This window comes from Zalophus californianus, chromosome 7, assembly GCF_009762305.2.
Source record: "Zalophus californianus isolate mZalCal1 chromosome 7, mZalCal1.pri.v2, whole genome shotgun sequence".
NCBI classification, from domain to species: Eukaryota; Metazoa; Chordata; class Mammalia; order Carnivora; family Otariidae; genus Zalophus; species Zalophus californianus.
Window position 1 is genome coordinate 117,994,617 of NC_045601.1, and position 6,201 is coordinate 118,000,817.

Here is a 6,201-nt window from a genome sequence, read left to right on the forward strand (position 1 = left end):
GTGTGGCTCAGTTGGTTAAGCGACTGCCTTCGGCTCAGGTCATGATCCTGGAGTCCCGGGATCGAGTCCCGCATCGGGCTCCCTGCTAGGCAGGGAGTCTGCTTCTCCTTCTGACCCTCTTCCCTCTCGTGCTCTCTATCTCTCATTCTCTCTCTCTCAAATCAATAAAATCTTTAAAAAAAAAGATAAAAACAAACAAAAACAGAACAAAACAAAAAAAACAGAATATGATCAAATATGATCAGGCTGGTGCATAGATCAGTGCCACACACTAGATTTTGGGTGTATTTTGGTCTGTTAGAAGAAAGTGCCTCCTAAAATTTTAAAGAAAGAAAGACTTATATATGTACAAAATAAGGGTTGATACAATGTAGGGATGGAATATGACTGTAAAGATGAAAATTATAAAAAATTTTAAAAAAGGAATTGATAAGGTGTTTGAAAAAAGAAAGAAGAGGATTTATTTTTTTTTTAAGATTTTATTTATTTATTTGAGAGAGAGAGAGAATGAGAGAGAGAGAGTACGAGAGGGAAGAGGGTGAGAGGGAGAAGCAGACTCCCTGCTGAGCAGGGAGCCCGATGCGGGACTCGATCCCGGGACTCCAGGATCATGACCTGAGCCGAAGGCAGTCGCCTAACCAACTGAGCCACCCAGGCACCCAAGAAGAGGATTTAAAAAAAAGGAAAGAAAGAAAAAAAAGGGGGGCGGAGAGAATGTGATCAGGCAGGAGACTAGAACAAAGCCATAGACTAGAGATTTAGGGTATATTTTGATCTGTTAGAAGAAACTGTATCTCAAAATTTTAAAGAGAGAACAACTTATATATACATGCCAAAAATAAGGGTAACTACTATGAAGGGATAGAATATGACTCTAAAAATGAAAAATAAAATTTTTTAAAAAAGGGATTGCTAAGATGTTGTTTGAAAAAGGGAAAAAGAAAAATTAAAAAAAAAACAGTTAAAAAAATTAACTTTGAAAGACTAATGAATCATGGTAAAAAAGCCATGAATTCTATGTGCAGTATTCTCCTAGCGCTGGAGTTCTCCCATTCTCATTGACCGATAAACTTGGTCTTGGCTGGCTGTTCGCGCTGATCTTCTGGGGGAGGGGCCTGTTGCTGGGGTTCCCAAATGTCTTTGCCGGAGGCGGAATTGCCCCGCCCTTGTCGGTCTGGGCTAGGTAATCTGCTCGGGTTTGCTCTCAGGAGCTTTTGTTCCCTGCAAGCTTTCGGTACAGGTTTGGAGGATGAGAGTGAAAATGGTGGCCTCCCAATCTCCACCCGGGAGGAGCCAAGAACTTGGGGCCCCGCTCCTCACTGCGCTCCCAGAGAAAAGCAGTCACTCCCGTCTCCCTGGTCTCCCGCCACACTCCGTGCTCACCCGGCCTGTGACCGAGCGTTTGTATCTCTGGCACCCGACCCCATTTGGAGTCTCCAAACCCAGCAGATCCCTGCGGTGCGTTCCCGCGCCACTCCTCCCAGGGGAGAAAGGGAAGTCTCCCCGGCTCTGCCGCTTGTTGGGTCCCTGCTGGAGGAGCAGTGGCCCGACTGGGCCACGGATCACGGTTTATGGCAACCCCGAGCTGAGAGCCCGCGCCTCGGCTCTGTCTCTGCAGCCAGCTTCCCCGCTCTGATACCCGGGAGCTCTGCCGCACTCAGGCACCCCCGGTCTCTCTGTGACCCCGAGGGTCCTGAGACCCCACTGTCCCGGGAGGATTCCATCCCCTGCTTAGCCACTGGAGCGACGTCCCTCAGCAGAGCCGACTTCTAAAAGTTCCGATTTTGTGCTCCGCGGCTCTATCACTTGCCAGAAGCGGCCGACGGAGGCCCCCTCCCCCAGCGTCTATCCTCCCGAATATCGCCTCGGATTCACTTCTCCGCACGTCCTACCTTCCAGAAAGTGGTCGCTTCTCTGTTCAGAGAGTTGTTGCTATTCTTTTCTTCGATCTCCTGTTGAGTTCGTAGGTGTTCAGAATGGTTTGATCCCTGTCCCTAGAAATGCAATGATTTCTATGCATTGATTTTATATCCTGCCACTTTACTGAATTCCTGTATGAGTTCTAGCAGTTTTGAGGTGGAGTCTTTTGGGTTTTCCACATAAAGTATAAAGCAGGCATTTTCCCCTAGTATAAAGAGAGGAGAGAAAAGCTGTGGCAGAAAAATATATTCAAAGAAATAATGACTGAAAGTTCCCAAATTTGGCAAAAGATACAAACCTATGGATTCAGGAAGCTGAGGGAATCCAAAAGAGCGTATTTCCATGTGTTTATTGGCCATTGGTATATCTTTAGTGAAATGCATATTCAAATATTTTGCCCATTTTCTAATTCTCATGATTGAGTTATAAGTTCTTTATATATTCTGGATACAAGTCCCTTATCTGATATATGATTTGCAAATATTTGCTCCCATTCTGCTGCTTATCTTTTCATTTTCTTGAGGTGCTTTACAGAGCACAAAAATTTTTAACTTTGATAAAGTCCAATTTGTCAAAATTTTAATTTGTTGCTTGTGCATTCGGTGTCATATGTTGAAACCATTGTCTAATCCAAGATCATGACATTTACTCTTAGGGTTTCTTCTAATAGTCTTATAATTTTACCTCTTACATTTAGGTCTATGATTGAATTTGAGGTAAATTTTGTTTATCATGTGAAGTGAGTGTCCAAATTCATTCTTTTGCATGTGGAGAAAACCAATTGTCTCAGTACCATTTGTTGAAAAGGCTTTTCTTTCTCCCTCTGAATTGTCTCAGCACCTTTGTTGAAAATCAGTTGACTATAAATCAATTCTATTGCATTGAGCTTTATGTCTAAACCTATGCTAATACCACACTGCCTTGATAACCATAGCTTTGCAGTAACTTGTGACATTGGGAAGTATAAATCTTCCGTTTTGTTCTCCTTCTTCAAACTCATTTGGCTATCCTAAGTCCTTCATATTTCCCTATGAATTAAGAGGCCTTTTGAGCTAAGGGAGCAAGCCATACAGATAGCTGGGAAGGAAAGCAGTCCAGTCAGTAGGAAGAACAAGTACAATGGCCCTAAGGTGTGAGTGTGCCTGTTTAAAGAACAGTTAGGAGGCCAATGTGGACCGGAGGAGTAATAGGAAACGGGGTCAGAGAGGTAAACAAGTCAGGACAGGGAGGGGGCCAATATGTAGGGCCTTGCCTGCCCTGTAAGAAATTTGGCTTTACTCTGAGTGAATGCAGAAGTGATTGGAGAGTATTGAGCAGAGCAGTGACATGGTCTGACTTGTATTTTAACAGATTCACTGTGGTTGCCGCAAAGACAAATTACCAAAGGAGCAATAACAACAGCAAGGAGGGAAGTTAGGAGATGCAAGAGATGAGGGTGGCTTGGCCTGGGGTGTTGCCAGTGGGATGAGAAGAGATGAGAAGTAGTAAGCCAATAGGATTTAAGACAGATTGGATGTAGAGTGTGAGAGAGAGGAGTCAGCAATGTCTCCAAGGATCTGGCCCTGAACAACTGAAAGAATAGGATGGCAAAGCCCAAGTCCGTTGGGAGGGAGGAGAAGGTTTAGAGAGGCAGCTCACGTCAGTTCTGGACGTAACCAGTTTGAGGTACTCATGAGACACTGGAAGTACACATTCAGAGTTCAAGGGAGTGGTCTGATCTAGAAACACAAATTTGGGAGTTATCAACACAAAGCTAGTCTTCATAGGTGATATTTAAATCTGGCAGGAGCATGAGACTAGATCAGATCACCTAGGGACAGATAAAAAATAGAAGAGGTCCAGAGATTGCACCATGGACACTACAGTGGTAAGAAGCTAGGGAGATGAGAAGTCACCAGCAGGGAAGCAGAAGGGGGTCTGAGGGAACAAGAGCAGCTCCAAGTCTCCTGAACTATAGATTCACAAGTAATCTCTCAGGGTGGGACACTTGCATATTTCTACATCTACCACAAGCTATGATTTCCTCTATGTTTGGTCACATTATCAAGGCCCAGCTCAGAGATGGATCCTCTTAAGGTCAAAAGTCCGCAGGACTAAAGTGCGAATGATTGGCAAGCTTATCCTCCTCAGGGGATATACGATGTAAGAAAAGTCAGTTGAGTAAAACAAACCTCTACTTGTTGGGCTGTTGTAAGGAATGAGGTCATTTTATACAAGAAAGAACTTTCTTTGTCTCCTGGGATGGAGAAACAAGCTCTTAGGGAAGGATCAATCTTCTTTCCGACCGTAAGATTTTAGGGGCCAGGAGAGTGTCTGGGACCCAAGCACAGCTCATAACACCTTGAGCAGGTGCATACTGCCTTCCTCAGGCAGGGATAAGGCAAGAAGTGAGCTGTGCACCTTGCTGAACACTGTCTTTATTTTTTTTTTTAAGATTTTATTTATTAATTTGTCAGAGAGAGAGAGAGAAAGAGTGAGAGATCACAGGCAGGGGGAGCAGCAGGTAGAGGGGGAAGCAGGCTCCCCGCTGAGCAGGGAGCCCGATGTGGGACTCGATCCCAGGACCCTGAAATCATGACCTGAGCCAAAGGCAGACACTTAACCGACTGAGCCACCCAGGTGTCCCTGAACACTGTCTTTAAACTCAAGTTCTGCCCTATCGTGCCCCTAGCTCCCCTTCCATCCCTCCCTGTCTCTGTTACCGTCTCCTCTTCTCTCAACCTGCAGCCTAGTGCCCCAGCCTCCTTTTTCACAAAAAAAAGCAGGGCCAGGAACATGGATGAAATGGAGAGCTTCGGTTTTTCCACTCAGGTCTTCATAGTTCCATGAGAACCCTAGTGTCCCTATTTTCCTTCCCCTTCTCACAAACACCAAATCCCACGCCCGCCCACCAGTCAGCAAACCAGAAGGTGGCAAAAGCAGGGACTTTTCACACTAGGTGTTTTCTGCACAGGACTCCATCCGCACAGCTGCCACCAATTAAGAAAGGTGATAGGAAAGTGACAATGACATGAAGAGGACAGAAACATGGACAGGAAACTCATGAAAAAACAAGAATAGCCACTAAACAGAGGAAAATAATGTTAGCCCTACAACAAAGTGCAATTTGAAACAATGAGACACCACTTCACCTGTCAGAGTGGTAAGTATTCGGATCCCCAGGGCTGGAAAGAGTAAGGGCATGCACAGAGACTACCACCCAGGTGCAGTCCTGTCTGCTTTCTGGAGACTGGTTGGGCAACACTTACAAGCTTTTAAAATAAGTCTATCCTTTGACCCTTTGACTCAGTAGTTTCACTTCTAGGAATTCAGCCTAAGGAAATAACTTAGACAACCATGCAAATATGTTCAAGAATCTTTATTGCAGCATATAGTATTTTTAAGGTTTGAGATCCACCTAAATGCCCCCACAATGGGAAAGTGGTTTCAATGAATGAGCGTTTATCAAACAGTGGGGTACTGGTTAACCATTAAGACATGCTAGCCCATGGGTCTTCCGGTGTGCTGCATTGAGGAAGACACAGCCTCACTTCGGTGGTATTCCTGGCCCACAGTGCATAAATTGAAGAAACATCAGATATACCTAAACTTAGGAACAATCTACAAAACAACTGACTTGTCTTCTTCAAAAATGTTAATATAATGAAAGGCAAAGTCAGTCCAAGGAATTGTGCCCATATTAAACGATGCTGAAAAGACATGACAACTAAATGCAAGGCATGATCCTGAACCAAGAAAAAAATTCATTACCAAGGACATTATGGGGCAACTGGCAAGTTTGGAATACGGACCGTAGATTATAGTATTGTATCAATTTAAGTTTCCTGATTTTGATCATTGTACTGTGGTTTTGTAAAACATGTTCTTGTTCTTAAGATATTCACAGCCATGTGTTCATAAGTAAAGAAATAACCTTGTGTGCAGCTTACTCTCACATGGCTCAGAAAAAAAGTACCGCGTATTTAGAAAAATCAGGTTGAGCAACTGTGGTCATGATGTTGATGGGTGATTCTGAGTGAAGAGTACCCTGGAATTATATCCTTGCCCCTTCTCTGTGAGCTTTAAATGACTTCCAAGTAAAAAGGGTTTTAAAAAAGGAAGGTACCCTGGGCATACCAGGCTGCAGCCTTGGGTACCCCAGTGCTGGGGGGCTGTGCATGGCTGTGGATGACACCTCCTGTCAACCAGACTCTCAGTTCTCAGTGCTACTAGAGGAACTCAGTGTACGGCTGACCCCAAAGCTGTCCTGGGTTGACTCACAAAGGTAGGATGACTCAAGGC